General features: G+C 41.2%; 1 protein-coding gene across 10 annotated transcripts in view; it reads right to left on the reverse strand.

Moving 5' to 3' along the window:
* Positions 1-17,957, reverse strand: part of LOC138746189 (chemokine-like protein TAFA-2) — a 266,704-nt gene that overhangs the window by 126,579 nt on the left and 122,168 nt on the right. Inside the window, exons 6-7 of one of the 10 annotated variants that reach the window (XR_011346789.1) lie at positions 13,701-13,780; positions 11,217-12,500 (exon numbers count right to left, since the gene is read on the reverse strand). The exons of the other annotated variants lie outside the window; for them this stretch is intronic. The gene's annotated coding sequence lies outside the window, so the exon portion shown is untranslated. Of the gene's footprint in view, positions 1-11,216; positions 12,501-13,700; positions 13,781-17,957 lie in introns of those variants that run through there. 10 annotated transcript variants of the gene reach the window in all.

The following is a 17,957-nucleotide window of genomic DNA, read 5'->3' on the forward strand; positions in this document are numbered from 1 at the left end:
ATATTTTTAACTACAGCCCTCGAAAACCTGCGGAAAATGCATAGTGTGACTGGGTCAAATGACCATAAGGACAACAGCGTGCAATCAGAATCAGGTTTATTGTCATGAACATGTCACAAAATTTGTTGTTTTGCGGCAGCGTATGGTGGAGTACAAGCTGCAAAAATTGCTATAAATTTAATGGAAGGTCATTATGTTCTTTAAAGTAAAATGTCATAAAATGGAACTTCAATCCTTGTCCTTAATGATGAACATGACAAGAAAAGAGAGCACTCTGCCTCCGAAATTCATGGAAGTCAACAGAACGAAGTTCAGAGTAGAATTATTGTTGCTGATTAGCTGTGCCTGATAGATGTTTTGATTTAATGAAGTACCCATTTGGCTTCAGCTAAGAATTTCAGTGTATCTGTAATAAACACACAGAAATGCTGAAGGAACTCAGTGGGTCTCACAGCATCCATTGGTGGTAAAGATATATAACCGAAATTTCAGGCCTGAGCCCTTCTTCAAGGTATGAGTAAAAAGCAGGCAGGCGCCTGAATCAAAAGCCTGGGGTGAAGAGAAGAATGGGCAGGAGGACGAGCACAGACCAACAGACAAAAGGATAGGAGGACAGGAGAACGAGGTGAGAATTGGTCTGGGGAGGGGGTGACTCTGTGAATGCAGAGCTGAAGGAAAAGAGACAGAGGGAAAGGGGAATGTGAGAGAGAGATTTATGATTTTTACACAAAAATAAAGGAAAAATTCCATTTAAAATTTTGCATACTTACCTCGGGAGTGGTTACTGCCTTCCTGTGTTGCGGAGTTTGTCGGAGGTCGTATCCATTAGCCCAGTTTCTTACAGAATGCCTCCAGTCAATTTAGGCTGTAGCCATTCCATAAAAATGTGCAGGGGTCTTGGTGGAAAAAAAATCACAGAATGGAATTTAGCAAATAAATTCCATGATGACATTTTTACACTGCCAGCAGGACAGAAAATTTTATGCTTCTCAGTGGCTATGTAAAAGTGCCAGAGAGAGAGAGGTAAAGGAAAGGAGAAATAGGAATAGACTGAGGGGGTAACAAACCAGAGAAGTCAATGTTAATGCCATCCGGTTGAAGGTGGCCAGACAGGATATGAGGTGTTGATCCTTGCAGTTGGCTCCTTCTGGCTGTGCATGAGACTATATCGGCAGGGGAATGGGGCGAGGAATTGAAATAGGTGGCCACTGAGACTTCCAACTTTTGCAGCAGACAGAGCTGAGGTGCTCAACAAAGCGATCTCCCAGTTTGCATACAATTTCTCTGATGTAGAGGAGACCATAACTGAAGCATTGGATACATCTGTACATTGTACAATATATAGTTCAATAAATGCAATTATTATTATAGTTTGTTAAGCACTAAACATTGCAGATTGGTTTCCAACAAAAACAAACTTCAACCATACGAAAGATTACACTAGACAACAATTTTTTTTTTCCAAAAGGGTTGTCTCCTAAAAAAAATGAGGATTATGATCGACAACCTCAAGGTGAACACAACATGTAGGAAGATAGAGAAACATCGAATTAACTGTTATTGAATTTAGCATGTTTAATCACATAATGAGGCTGACACCTTGCTTCAGTTCAACTGACCTAAAAATGTTTTGCCGCTGATTTTCGTTTGGACTCAGCATCTGATGCCTCTCATGTCAGTATCCAACAATAGTCAGCCAGCTTGTCACTGACTGCACCAAGATTGGCAGCGACGAAGTCCGAGTGCGAATGCAGAAAATGAATTTTCAACGACACGTTGCGGTTCATGGTTTTGTCTGCTTGAAGCACGTTGTCAATCAGCTGGATGTAGTTTTGTGCTCTGTAGTTGCCAAGAAAATTCTCAACGTCTTTAAATGCTTTCTAGGCCTAAGACACCATATGCATAGCACCTGAACTGAGTGGATACGCGGCATACTTGGACTGACCAAAATAGCTTTGTTTGGTAGGCAAATTTTTAGTAGATATAAAATAATACAGGAAATCACAAAAAGAGATTTTCTAAAAAAAACACGGGAAGCAAAAGGAACATTTTAAGGTGATTTTCGTGATCAGCAGCCAAAAATCCATAAAATACACCCAAAAGTGTTCAGGAAGCAAAATCTTTGTTGTCCAGTGTTATTGGAGCACACTTAAGTGTGAGACACCCTTTAAGAACTGAGCACCACAGGCATGTTGTCATTCCAGTCACTGCAGTTGGATGCTTTCAATAAAGGAGATTTGGTTGGTAACTCTTGTCTCTGAGTTTGTAGAGGCACAAAGAGCCTGTTGGTACCACTTTGTACACGAGAATGAAATGCTGTTGCGTGAGTTCAGGAATCAAGTGTGAACTTCATACCGAGCAGGGTTTGCTTGAAAGAGTTGTGACCACGGATCAAATTGTAATCACGGCCGGCGCCAGGGCATGATGGAATAATATCAGCAAGCTCAAGAAACACTAGTCATTTTTACCCTGCTCATGGAATGGATGGAAATGTCCCTGAGGGCAAACAATATTGCAGAGGGCACATAAACATCCTTCTGCCAGAAGAAGGCAGCAATATTGTCACTGGTATTGAGGCCGAAAACACCTGAAACATTGGTGAGTCTATTCAAGATAAGAACTATAATGAAATCTCTTGAGGGGTTAACAAAAAAACAAGGGTTAGGAGATTCCCTTTGGAGCACCATGCACATAAAGGAAGTTGGTAATAAGAAGGTGAAAAGGAGGATGCTAAATGGCATTTGTACGTGACCAATGAGTGTGATAATGATGGTAAATTATTGAAGGTCACCTTACAGATTGAGAAGAAAACAACAAGCACACACATTGGAAATACTGATATCCATTGACACAAAGCAAAATGTAGGAGGATTCTTCAAGTCATGTTGGGGCTGAAATGTTGGGTTGTCAATGGAAATGATTTGATTCACTGACAAATATACTTACGGGACAGGAGGGTGCATTAGCAATCATGGGCACAGATTAGACTGAGTCACTTGAATTAAACTACGTAAAGCGAGATCATAGCACTGGCCAGTGAAGCTATCCAAGAGTAACTCATGCTCTCAAGCAGCTATTCTCATCCTTTGCTCCACTATGACTCTTATCACAGTTTAACCTTCCTTATGAAACATCGTTTTGGTTTCTTCTGTACTTCTACCAACTACATAAACAACAGGGGAAAAAATTCATGTTACATGAGGTGAAAAGAAAACAAGGGTTTTTACTTAAAAGTGCTGGGGCCTCAGGGAGAAAGTAGGACCCCTGTTGAGAATGGCTAATCTAAAGGGCACTGACCCAACCCAAACAACTGCTGCTCAAGTGGATTTTGAGAGGTCCCTCATAGTCTGCAGATTACAGTCACCATCAGATGAGAACCATTGGCTGCAGCTCCAATTAAATAGTCATGAAATAGACACCAATGGCTCCACTGCCACTTCCTGGGAGAACCTATGAGGATATCATCTGGAGCATAAATACTCAGTAGATCAGGCAGCACCAGTGGAGGGGGGGAAAAAAAACCACACAAATGCTGAAGAAACTCAACAGGTCAAGCAGGGCCTTTATTTAGCAAAGGTAAATCAATGTTTCGGGCTTGAGCCCTTCATCACCTTACCCGTGGAGGGATAAATCAGGGATGTGAATACATAGCCACCTGTGCCCATGAGGGCAGTGCTGTGATCACAGCTGTGACCAACTAGTACCTTTGAGTGTGCAACTTGGTGATAGCCCAAATGGAGCGGAAAGTGAAGCCGTGGCAGAAAGGCCACCAAACCTTGCTGGAGTGGGTAAGGCAGAAGGCTCAGCCTCATCCCTACTGTCTTAAACCTAACAGGTTTCTCAAAAGAGAGAGTGTAGAGAGCATTGAGGGCAGGGAAGGCCTATGTTTACTGCTTGTAAAAATGTGAAAGTGACTGTTTCATGTCCATGTATTATTCTGTCACTGCTGGTAATTAACATTTCAGTGATTATTGGCACTTGAAGTGTCACTTGTGGTACGTCCCAATGAGTGCAATGAAAATTTTAAAATATTGAAGGCCACCTTACAGATTGGGGAAGAAACAACAAGCAATGAAAATACCAATACGCATTGGGACAAAGCAAAATGTAGGATCAATTTTTCCAGTTTGAAGTAACCCCACCTTCCACTCAGTCCCACAGTTTCCATCTCTTCTTTACCTACTCCATTTTCTCAAACTTTTTCTTCCCAGTGGTCTTTTTCTCCACCTCTCATGCTTTCTATCCAATTCCCTTTCACCTCCTGGCCCATCCTCCAGCTTCTTCCAAACTTTTGAATGCACAATATCACCCTCCCCTCCGCTTTTACTCAAGTCTCAACAAAGGGTCCTGACTAAAAATCTGACTGAACATTTCGACCCATGGATGATAGAGTTCTTCCGCAGCTCATTGTTTGCTCCATCGCCTGCAGTCTTTGTGTTTCTTTATTCAGCTGTGAGGTCCATGCATTCAAAGGTTGTGTGAGAAAGAGACTGTGAGAAGATTGAACAAAGAGCCAGTGGTTAAGCATGATGTCTGAAGAAATGAGTTGGTAATGTAGATCAGCAATATCAACAAAATATATTTCTTGCATAATGTAAACAGAATAGCAAGAGCTTTCTTTGAAAGCGAGTTTTGAGTGATACAATTCTGTTTGTTGTGCACAGAAAAGATAAGATTATAAACATTTGTTCAGTCTTTTGCTTGCAAGAGACTGGCTGGATAGCAAATATTGTATTACAGTGGGAGCAAATTACTCTCAAGTGTGCAAGGAGAGTGAGAAGCAAAGTTTGCAGAACAAATGGATCAGGGAGAGTTCAAAGTTCAGATTTATTGTCAGAAGACATACATAACATCATATACAAGCCTGAGATTCACTTGCCTTATAAACAACCAAGACCTACCAGGTACTCAGCTTTTCCCCCATGACTCACATACTCATTATCTGCATCAATACTCTCTGTATTAGACTCTTCAGAAATAACCTTCCTCCAATGCTCTGTGCTAAGGCTTTATTGCTTCACAGTTCTGGCACAGCCATCTGAATTGGCTCTCTCATCTTCTCCATTGATAATGAAGACTCCTGGAGAGTTGCAAAATCCCCCTGAAATCATTATATAACACTGGTGAATTTAAACCAAAACACACTTTTACCAGAAGAACTCAACATGGCCAGGCAGAATTTCAACTTATTAATAATGCAAAAAAAAAACTGTACTCAAGAAAAGATAGGTATACAATAGAGAAATTAAAACAGATAAACAAGGAAAGAAATGTAAACAAACTGACTGGGTGATACAGAAAACAAATATTCAGTATAATAAGTGAGAGTCTTTAAATGAGTCTCCGATTAGTGTTTTTTTTTGGAGTCTGACGGTGGAGGGATAGCAACTATTCCTGAACCTGGTGGTACATGTCTTGTGGCACCTATACCTCTTTCCCGATGGCAGTAGTGAGAAAAGTGTGCGTCCCGGGTGGTGTGGATCCTTGATCGTTACTGCTGCTCTTCGGCAGATTTTCTCAATGTCGGGGAGAGTTTTGCCTGTGATGTACTGGGCTGTCTCCACTACCTTTTGCAGGGCTTTTCGCTCAGAGGTATTGGTTCCCCCATACCAGGCCAGGTCAGTTCAGAATGGGATGCCTCAGAGTGAAGGATAGTGAATGACGTATAACCTCAATTCAGAACATGGGGACAAGCAGGAGATGCTGGAATCTGAAGCCCAATACTTGACCTGTTGAGTTCTTCTGGTAAAAGTGTGTTTTGCTTTAAATCTACCACTGTTACATAATGATTTTTTGGGGATTTTGCAACTCTCCAGGAATCTCCATTATCCATGGAGGAGATGAAAGAGCCAATTCAGATGGCTGTGCCAGAACTGTGAAGCAATAAAGCCTTAGCACAGAGCATTGGAGGGAGGTTATTTCTGAAGAGTCTAATACAGAGAGTATTGATACAGATAATGAGAGTATGTGAGTCATGGGAAAAAGCTGAGTACCTGGTAAGTCTTGGTTGTTTACAAGGCAAATGAATGGTCTGAACTGAGTGATTGCATCACAGTGTGGATCAAAAGTGCCAATATTGAAGTAAGCATAAGGTATAACTTTTGATGCATTTTGTACCAGCTGCTGTTGAGACCCAGCGATCATGTTTTACTGGTAAAGTCATAGTCATAAAGTTCTACAGCACGGAAACAGGCTCTTCAACCCAACCTGTCCATGCCGACCATTTCCCTGCATTTGGCCCATATCCCCCGAAACCAGTGGTTTTCAAACTTCTTTCCATTCACATACCACCTTAAGTAATGCCATAGGTGCTCTGAGATTAGTAAGGGATTGTTTAAGGTGGTATGTGAATGGATAGAAAATGTTTGAAAGCCGCTATTTTAATTGTACTTAATTGATCCGTTTGGTGCACATTATCATAACTCCAAAGGAAATGGGCCAATGACAATTTTTCTCAAGCAAAATATATCCGCCAAACTCCAATCAGTCTCCTTCCGCCTGCTGTCAACGCCAGTTTGACTATCTGAATCTCCCAATTCTGTGCTCTGTCTACCAACGACAACTTTCATTCAGTCGTATTGAGGACGTTGGGGTCCAATGCAACTGAAATTTGCTGTGGCAAGCCACCCAGCAAAATAGTGATTGGCATCTCACTGCAACATCCTACTAGAGCACCCTTCTGGGTGAAATAATATTTCACAACACCTTGAAAACAAAACAAAGAATCTGATTACTTGAGCTTCTGTTTGAGTGATAATAAAGTGTTATCATTTTAATATGAACATTATTATATTTTACACAGAGCTTTCTCTATTGCTAACTCGCCTACATTATCTGGACCAAATTTCATGTTTGTGGATGGTTTATGATACTCAACCTTCACCAATTATGTTGTACAAAATGTGCTTTATTCAGCTTGCAATAAATTTATTGTCTGTTTAAAAAGCCCACATTTAATGTAAACGTGTTTTAAAAATAAGATTAGGGATCTGCTTTGATGTTTTGCAAAACATTACCTTATGATGACTGAAGAAATTATTCTTCATCAATTCCTGATTTTTAAAATGTGAGGGGAAGGTTGAATGAAGGACAATGTTCAGGCTAATGTTTTATTTCCAGTAATCATTTTTCAGACAGTTGCAATCTAACCTGAATATTTAGCATCTTATCACTTCTGTGTGTAACAAATGGAATTATATCACTGTGGAAACAATATCATTGCTGCAACTGGTTTATCACAGCATTGTAAGCCTCAAGGAATAGAAGGTGGATTTACATTACAGCTTGGATTCGCTGCAGTTAAAGATTCAATGTCAAGAAACTTCAAAGACATGGTTTGTATTGCTTATTGTCATGGGGTCTGAGCCATAATTTAAGTAGAAGTGGAGGGAGGTTATGTTGAACCACTGGCGTACCTTTTACAATTTTGGGAAGGTTCCAAAGAGGGTGCACAAAAAAAGGATTAACAACTGAATGGAGTGAAACACGGAGGTCTGCAGATGCTGAGAATGTAGTAGAAATGTTGGAGGAACTCATAGCATCCAAAGGAGGTAAACTGACAATCGGCCCTGAGCCCCTTCTTCAAGGTATACATATAACCTTCTTCAATGGCTCATGGTCAGGCCCGAAATGTCAGTTACATATCTTAATCTCCTTTGGATGCTGCGAGACCTGCTGAGTTCCTCCAGCATCTCAGTGTTTTCACTGGGATCAAGTGATTTTATCTACAGGCTTGGGGTGGGGAAAACAAGATTCCTTCGAATAAGCTGATGTAATCGAGTTATTCATGGTTATGATGGGTTTAGATCAGAAAATATAAGCTTCAAAGGCTAAGCTTAAGGAGATGCATGGGAAAGGTGAGGAATAATTATTCTTATTCAAAAAGTAGTTGTTATCTAAACTTACTGCCACCTTACTGCAAAAAAACAGTCCTTCATCCCTTTCAGATAGATGTTAGATAGTCCCTTGAGGTATAATAACTTGCAGGGCCACAGGAAAAAAAATGGGAAAAAGGAACCGACAGGATGACTTGGACTCAAAGAGCTGATTATCCCAACCTGGGCTGTAAGATGATTCACGTGAGCCCTTGGTTAGGTTCATCTTGCCAGCACACATTCTCTTCTGGGCCCCCATTAACACTCACCAAAACAAATGGCTAAGTCGCTGTCTATTTTCTATGTTGGAATGTGAGCATCCCCAACAAATCAATAATTTGAACCCTTGATTCTTCTTGAGAGAGTGAGGTCATCCCCCAGAACCTCTGTCATCACTGTTAATGCAACATCTACACATCATAGGACCCAAACATGACGGTGAATAGGAGCATATCATTATGTCCAAACGGGTCTGTGACCTTGTGGTAAATTCCCATGAACATGTTACCTTTCTCTTTGGAGAATGTGAAAGTCTATGGCAGTGGAGATGCTTCTAAAAAAGATTTGGAATGGTTCCCACTACAGCTAAGGTGAGCTGGAGGTAGTGAGAGTGTATGCATCAGCTGTTGAAATTAGGTTCCAATCAAATCAAGAAAAACAAGAAAGTCTGAAGATGCTATTATTATAATAAATATACAAAATTGCTGGAGAAACTCAGGAGGTCCTACGGCGTCCATAAGAGCACTTACATCAACAGTGATGGTGTTTTCAAAGGATGTTGAAGCATATCAGCTCCTGTCTAAGCGGTGACATGGATATGCTTCAGTTCACCTATCATAGCAACAGGTCTATGGCGGATGCCATCTCACTGGCTCTTTTTTAAATATTTTTATTGAGTTTAACATATAAACAAAAGTTAAAAAAATATATAACCAGTCATCATGTCATGAATATACACGTATATATAAAAAACAAATAGATAGAACTACAGTGGACAGTTCCTTGATCCACATAAGAAACAAGTAATTACTCTATAATAATCTTGTTAAACCAAATTTAAAAATTGATAAATAAAAAGAAAAAAGGAAACAAACAAAAAAAGCTAAAAACTAAATTTAATCGACCCCCTCCCTCTAATCAAGGTTGCCTTATATATAAAAAAAGGGAAATTGTGGATCTGATGGCGACCTCCAGACATCGGACAGAGAATCTCCAAAATATTCAAAATTCTTAATTCTTCCAATCGTGATGGTATTCTATGAATGGGCCCCATATCCTTATAAATTGAAATGTTCTATCTTTAATATGATATCTAATTTTCTCCAATCTTAAATGGGTCATTACATCATGTAATCGCTGTGTTTGGGAAGGTGAAGAGTCATCTTTCCATTTCATTGAAATTACTTGTCTGATTAGCAGCGTGGTACAGGTTAAAACTTTCTCCTGAATTGCAGACAGAAGTGTATCTGTCTCTCATGAAAAACCAAACAAGGCAATTAACAGACAAGGTTCTATATTAATCTTAAAATTAGTTGATAAAGTTTGGAAAATATCTTTCCAAAATCTCTCCAAATTTGGGCACTGCCAAAATATATGGATCAGTGGAGCTTCAAAACTTTTACACTTCTCACAGTGGATCAATATCTGCATAAAAACGAGATCATGTGTGTTCTATGTTCCACCCTATATTGTAATATTCAATGCCTTGCACAAAATGAAGAATCATTAATCAAGCTGAGAGGAGAGTACCAATCTTCATCTGAAAATGTTATCTTCAAATCTTGTTCCCATTCATTCTTAATCCCAGCCATTGAGGCTGATCTTAAATCCAATAAATCATTTTAAATATATGATATTAATCCAACATGAAAAAAACCCAAATAAAAAAAATACATCATTAATATTTGAGATTCAAGGAAAATCAGAAAGCTTGGACTGAACAAAATGTCTAACTTGTAAATATCTAAAAAAAGGTCTGTTAGAAAGATTAAATTTGGCTGATAATTGTTCAAAAGAGGCAAAATTATTTCAAATAAAAAGAATAAATGGATACTTAATCTATATCATTCCATGAAACCTACTTCCAGCAGAGACGGCTGAAAAAGATGATTATCTATAATGGGGTCAGCCAGAGAAAAACTAATAAACGCAAAGAATTTTCTAAATTGAGCCCATATTCTCAACCTATTTCTCATTAATGGATTATGTGTCAATTTAGAAAAGGAAAATGGTGAAAAAAAAGTTTTAAAACTACCAACATAGAAGTTTTTTTTTCAACTTCAGTTCCATTTCTACCTAAGAGGGGCAACTCACTGGCTTATCTAAAGGTAATAATAAAAATAATTACTATCTATACACAAAACCTTGGAACAACTGGACAGCAAAGGTGCATTCATCAGGATCCTCTATATCGACCACAGTTTGACATTTAACACCATCACCATCACCATCACCATCACCCTCATCACCAAACTCCAAGACCTGGGACCTGGGACTCAACACCCCACTGTGTAATTGAATCATGGATTTCCTCGCCTCCAGAACACAATCAATGAGGATTGGCAAGAACATCCCATTCACAATCTCCATCAATACCAGAGCACCACAGGGCTGAATTCTGCTCTCCTCGTTTTACACCTACGAATGTGTGGCTCGGTACGACAATAACACCATCTACAAATTTGCCGACGATACCAAGGTAGTGGGTTGTATAAAGAAAGGGAATGAGTCACCATACAGAAGGGAGATTGAAAATTTGGCTGAATGCTACACCAACAACAACTTAATGTCACTAAAACTAAGGAGCTGATTGTTGAGTTCAGGAAGGGAAAGTCAGAGTTATACATCCAGTGATCATTGGGGGATCAGAGGTGGAGAGGGTGAGCAAAATTAAGTTCTTGGGAGTCACTATCTCAGAGGATTTTTCCAGGACTAACCTCGCCAATAGCATCGTGAAGAAAGCACGTCAGTGCCTCTACTTCCTCAAGATTTGGTATGACACCAGAAATCCTGGTAAATTTCAACAGATGTGTGCTGGAAAGTGTGCTAACCAGCTGCACCATGGTCTTGCAAAAGGTAGTGGGCACATCACAGGTAAAATCATTCCTACTCTCGAGAACATCTATAGGGAACACTGCAGTTGTAGAGCAACATCCACACCACCCAGCACATGCTCTGTTCGCGTTGCTGACATCAAGAAAGAGGTGTAGGTGCCACAAGACTCGCACCACCAGGTTCAGGAACAGCTGCTCCCCCTCCGCCATCAGACTCCTCAACAACAAACTCAATCAGGGACTCTCACTTGTGCACTTCATTGATTTTTTTATTCTCTCTGTTGCACAGTTTACATTCATCATCTGTTTACAGTTCTTTATTTATTTATATGTGTACATTGTGTACAGTTTTCTTTTTGCACTATCAATAAGTGGTAGTTCTGTCTTGCTCACAGAAAAAAGAATCTCAGGGTGGTATGATGTCATGTATGAACTCTGACATTAAATCTGAAATCTGAGCCAAAGATAATATAACCAATATTTTGGCCCTGAGCTCTTCATCAAAGGTTAATACCTTGACGAAGGACTCAGCCCTGAAATGCTGGTTAGGTATCTTTACCCACTATAGATGCTCTGGGTTTTTGTGTATTTGTCCCAATCAAATTGACTTTTTTTGCCCTGGATTTTAGGATTCTTATTTAGATGTACAGCACGGAAACAGGCCCTTCCAGCCCACGAGCCATGCTGCCCAAATACACCAATTAATCTACAAATCCCATACATTTTTGGAGTGTGGGATGAAACTGGAACACCCGGAGGAAACCCACAGACATGGGGAGAATGTACAAACTCCTTACAGACAAAGCTGGATTCAAACTCAGAATGAAATTAAGTTGAATTGACCACCACGCTAACCGTGGTTCGAGATGATGCAAGGTTTTCCACAGCTTCATCCATCCTGGCATATGGAAAGTATGTCAAAACACATACTAACATACCACGAAGTGTGGCTGATTTCATGGGAGTGAAGATGAGACGCTTATCACAGAAGATCTCACCTATGTGATATTTCATTCAGTTGAGCATCTGGTAATTGGTGACCTGTTCCCAACTCCAACCCAGGATGCTGCTGTGGGAAGGAGGACAGTGTTGGAAATCCCACTGAATGAAAAGAAGAGGTGCTTTGGCTCTGTGTCTCATCATAGGTATTAATTTTGGACCTCAGCTGTGCATGAGAAAGAAGAACAGGGGATCTAGTCCCACAAATGCACTGCAGTATCTCACCAAGATTTCTTCACCAGGAACTTGCCAAACAATTATTTCCACCACTCAGAAAGACAAAACCAGTGGGTGAACAGAAACCCTTTGCCCTTGCCTTTATTATTGCAAACTCCTGCAATGTGCCCACCAAGTATCTGGCTGGCCGTCCTGAAGTTACTTCAGGAATCCTTCACTGCTGCTGGGACCAACTCCTGTCACTCCAACAGCATTATGGGTGTATCTTCACAGAAAGACTGTCAGAGGCTCACAAAGGTGACTCACCGCTGACTTTCCAATTAATAAAGCAAGCAACGGTAGCTTTTCCAGCATCATTCATACCTCATCAATGAAACAGGGAAAATGTGAGGGCTTCCTGTGGGTTTGGAAGCAAAGGAATTAGTCAGATAATTGATCCAGAAATTTGATTTCAAATCACAATATGGCACTGGGCTTGCCTTGTAAGTGACTCCACAACCACCAATGTGTTGATTCTTGACTGTCCTCTGAAATAGTGAACCAACACAGCTCTGTACTGATGGACAATAAATATCAGCCTTTCCAGTGACCTTCTCATCCTGTGCATGTATGTGTGGATGTCTCAGGGAGTGGGGGGGTTTGTTTGTGGGGAGGGGTGTTTGTGGAGGGGGAGTGTGTGTGGAGGGGGGTGTTTGTGGAGGGGGGTGTTTGTGGAGGGGGTTGTTTGTGGAGGAGGTATTTGTGGAGGAGGGTGTTTGTGGAGGGGGAGTGTTTGTGGAGGGGGGTGTTTGTGGAGGGGGTGTTTGTGGAGGGGGAGTGTTTGTGGAGGGAGGTGTTTGTGGAGGGGGGGTTTGTGGAGGGGGTGTTGGTGGAGGGGAGGTGTTTGTGGAGGGGGGTTTGTGGAGGGGAGTTTGTGGAGGGGAGTGTTTGTGGAGGGGGAGTGTTTGTGGAGGGGGGTGTTTGTGGAGGGGGTGTTTGTGGAGGGGGAGTGTTTGTGGAGGGAGGTGTTTGTGGAGGGGGGGTTTGTGGAGGGGGTGTTGGTGGAGGGGAGGTGTTTGTGGAGGGAGGTGTTTGTGGAGGGGGGGTTTGTGGAGGGGGTGTTGGTGGAGGGGAGGTGTTTGTGGAGGGGGGGTTTGTGGAGGGGAGTTTGTGGAGGGGAGTGTTTGTGGAGGGGAGTGTTTGTGGAAGGAGGTGTTTGTGGAGGGGGTTGTTTGTGGAGGAGGTATTTGTGGAGGAGGGTGTTTGTGGAGGGGAAGTGTTTGTGGAGAGGGTGTTTGTGGAGGGGAGGTGTTTGTGGAGGGGGGGTGTTTCTGGGTGTCTGTGTATTATGGAGTGGTGAGCTAATGACATCATTGAAGCATCAGTCCCCGTTCAGCCATTCCCTACCCCAGTACTCTAGAAGCAACATGCCATTTGTTTAACACTCCTGCACACCATATCAAACAAATATTGCATTGATATGCGATGCAGTAATCCACCACTGCTCTCAGCTTTACACCCGAGGAATTCTTTATGCTCACTTACAAGACTTGCTCTCTCCAACCCCAGCATAATATTTCAGCAAACAGCCTGCTTGTCCATTAAAAAGTGGACTGACCTGCTAGCAGTTAGTCTGAAATTGCAATCCTGATGTTGTTCTGCCATGGTCGAGCAATCCATTGCTCAACTTTGCAAAATCTATTCCAAAACATAAGCACATGGATTTTTTTTAATAAATTGTACATGTCAACTGGAAGCTCGTGCTAATATATTACATTCAGCCAGCACTCAATCCAAAATGTGTCAGTATGAAAATATGGGAAATATTCATAGTTTGGGTAACGTTTAGCTGTAGGACATAAAATAATTGCATTTTTGCACTTTCATCAAAGAGCAAGTTAACTTATGCAGAATGCATAAGATGTGCAGAAGAGAGGAATAATTTTTCTTTCTATGCAACTAAATATACATTTTATTTGTTATGTGGTTTGGAAACAGCCAACTTCTCACCACATTCCCGTTCATTGAATCGCCAATTTTGGTCATTCAGAAAACTTCCCCCCCATTTACACCTCAGCTGTTGTTACCCTAGTAACACCTCTATAGGCATGCAAGGGTCTGAAGGAGTGTACCAATCTGTTGGAGGTTCTCTGCCTTTCATACTCCACATTGGATGCACCGAAGATCGGGAGTGAACCTGGATCACTTGCTGCTCCAAGCACTCCTAAGCTCTGCGGTTCCAAAGGGAACAATTGATGCCCAAGCACAGCAAGCACCCACCAGATAGCTTGCTCGCAACAACTGAAAGAGTTTCTGGATTTATCTCAGCTGCCCAGCATCTGCAGGTTTTTGCTTTTTGATGGCAGGGAGCTTCTGTGGAGAGAGAACCAGAATTGCTGTTTCAGATCAGTGGATCATTTCTCTCTGTTTCTCCACAGATGCTGAGCAGATTGACTTGTGGTTTGGTAGGTTCATCATAAATGGCTCCTGATGTGCAGGTGAATGGTAGAATCTGCAGGGAATTGAGGACACAAAGAGAATCAAAGAGGAATGGCACAACATCAACTTGATTGGCCAAATTGCCTGTTTTTGTGTTGAATGGAAACATGTACCAGCAACTATAGTTACAAGTACTGTACATTAATGGTTTTAAAGCATTTCAGGAAAGTCTGAAAGTGAGAATATTACCTGAATATGTTTTACTTTATCTCTCTTTATATTTCATTCAAGGTCACCACCCTCCGCCAGGCAAGAGGAATTGAATCCGTCAAGCTAAACTTTTTTTAAAATGTAATGGTTTACTAAAGGACTCACAGTAAGGAAGATTTGCCAAGCTGAAGCTTCTGAATGATCGGTCTGGTGTTGAATGTAAGAACAGAAGAATAAAGGATCAGAGTAAGGTGATGGCCCTTCAAGGCCACTCCAATATTCTGTCAGGTCAAAGCCAATCAAACCTCATCCTCCATCCACTGCTCTGCATAGCCCTTCATGCTCATGCAAACCAAGGTCTGTCCATCTCAGCCATGAAACTAGTCAGCCTCCAAAGCTCTCTACGGGAGAGAATTCCAAAGGGTCATGGTTCTCCGGGAGGAGAAATTCCTGCCCCAGTTCTGTGATAATTGGGCCATCCTTTATTCCAAAACTATACTCCAGACCATCTCACAAGGGGAGAGCATTATTTTAGTATCTCCACTTTCAAGCATCTTAGGAATCGAATGTTTCAATAAGGTGAGTGGAGGAAAATTTAGGGGAGATATCAGAGAATAAGGATTTTTTTTTTACACACGGAGAGTGCTGGGTATCTGGAATGCATTGTCGGAGGTGGTGATGAAGGCTGGTATAATAAGAACAGAAAAAGACCCTTAGATTTGTACAAGGATATAAGAGAAATTGAGAGTTATGGGTGTAAGGAGGGAAAAATTAGATTGTTATGGAGTTGATGTATATAGCACAACATTGTGGGCTGAAGGGCCTGTTCTGCACTGTAAAGTTCTATGTTCTATCTTTCTTTATAAGACTATCTTGCTTGATCTTTCTTCAGTGAATCTCTTCAAGCTGTCTGTAATATAAGCACATCACTCCTTAAATAAGACTATTATTCTAGATGTGTTCCCACTAATGCCCTACTTAACTTCAACAAGCCTTCACTTACAGCGAAAACATCTATCTGATACTGTTGGGTCCCATTTATTTAACTTTTGGGGTGTGATATATAGCCTGTGTAACCAATTATATTGTATCATGCGTAACCTCGTGTTTATTGTATTTCTCATAGTTCCGGAGCATAGCTTTTCCCATATTTCATTTTTTATCTTTATGTTTAGATCTTGTTTGGGTTTACAGCTTATTTCATCGTTCTCTTTCTCTTGCAGCTTGATGAACATGTTTGTTATAAATATTTTAATTATCATTGTGTCTGTAATCACATATTCAAAGCTGCTTCCTTCTGGTAACCTCAGCCTGCTTCCCAATTTGTCCTTTAAGTAGGTTTTCAGTTGGTGGTATGCAAACGTGAGTTATTCCATATTTGTACTTCATTTGTTCAAAAGATAATAAAATATTTCCCAAAAAACAATTTTCTATTCTTTTGATCCCTTTTCTCTCCCATTCTCTAAAGGAAAGGTTATCTATTGTGTAAGGGATTAGTTGATTTTGCGTCAATAATAATTTTGGTAGTTGGTCATTTGTTTTTTTTCTTTCTACGTGAATCTTCTTCCAAATGTTGAGCAGATGGTGCAGTACTGGTGAACTTCTATATTGCACCAATTTTTCATCCCACTTATAAAGTATATGTTCTGGTACCTTCTCCCCTATTTTAACCTGGTCCAATCTGGTTTTTCCCTTGTTTGATAAAAATCTGATAGATATTTTAATTGTGCTGCTCTATAATAATTCTTAAAGTTTGGTAGCTGTAAGCCCCCTTGTTTGTACCATTCTGTTAATTTATTTAGTGCTATCTTCGGTTTCCCTCCTTTCCATAAGAATTTCCTTATTATTTTCTTCAGCTCATTGAAGAATTTCTGTGCAGAAGGAAACGGGAACAACAGTACATGCAATTTGGGCATGTGAGAAAGTGGAAAAGTTTTGGGAAGATCTAAATCAGGTATTAAATAAAATCACAAAAAGCAACATACCAAAAAATCAAGAGATATTTCTTCTAAGTAATATAAGAAGTTTTGAGTTTTGTGTGCCCGATGGAGATGTGGGGGGGCTGGTAGTCATGGTGGGGAGCTGGCTGATGGAGGACCTCAGTTTTCTTCAGGCTGACTTCCAGGCCAAACATTTTGGCAGTTTCCGCAAAGCAGGACGTCAAGCGCTGAACCAGTTTACCTATCTCGGCTGCACCATTTCATCAGATGCAAGGATCGACAATGAGATAGACAACAGACTCGCCAAGGCAAATAGCGCCTTTGGAAGACTACACAAAAGAGTCTGGAAAAACAACCAACTGAAAAACCTCACAAAGATAAGCGTATACAGAGCCGTTGTCATACCCACACTCCTGTTCGGCTCCGAATCATGGGTCCTCTACCGGCACCACCTACGGCTCCTAGAACGCTTCCACCAGCGTTGTCTCCGCTCCATCCTCAACATCCATTGGAGCGCTCACACCCCTAACGTCGAGGTACTCGAGATGGCAGAGGTCGACAGCATCGAGTCCACGCTGCTGAAGATCCAGCTGCGCTGGATGGGTCACGTCTCCAGAATGGAGGACCATCGCCTTCCCAAGATCGTATTATATGGCGAGCTCTCCACTGGCCACCGTGACAGAGGTGCACCAAAGAAAAGGTACAAGGACTGCCTAAAGAAATCTCTTGGTGCCTGCCACATTGACCACCGCCAGTGGGCTGATAACGCCTCAAACCGTGCATCTTGGCGCCTCACAGTTTGGCGGGCAGCAGCCTCCTTTGAAGAAGACCGCAGAGCCCACCTCACTGACAAAAGGCAAAGGAGGAAAAACCCAACACCCAACCCCAACCAACCAATTTTCCCTTGCAACCGCTGCAATCGTGTCTGCCTGTCCCGCATCGGACTGGTCAGCCACAAACGAGCCTGCAGCTGACGTGGACTTTTTACCCCCTCCATAAATCTTCGTCCGCGAAGCCAAGCCAAAGAAGAAATATAAGAAGTAAAGAATTAGGCCTCAAATTGGATGAAGCACAAAAAGATTTATTATGATAGCCTTAGCTGTAGCAAAAAAATGTATAATGTCAACCTGGAAATCAGAAGATAGCCTGAGAGTACAGCAATGGTACATAGAAATGAATAAATGTATTCCATTGCAAAAAATAACATATAATTTAAAAATAAAGTCACAGTATTCGAACAAATTTGGGAACCGTACATGGAACACAACAAAGAGGGCCTACCGCAG

The sequence above is a fragment of the Narcine bancroftii genome, chromosome 11 (genome assembly GCF_036971445.1).
Source record: "Narcine bancroftii isolate sNarBan1 chromosome 11, sNarBan1.hap1, whole genome shotgun sequence".
In the NCBI taxonomy this organism is placed as follows: domain Eukaryota; kingdom Metazoa; phylum Chordata; class Chondrichthyes; order Torpediniformes; family Narcinidae; genus Narcine; species Narcine bancroftii.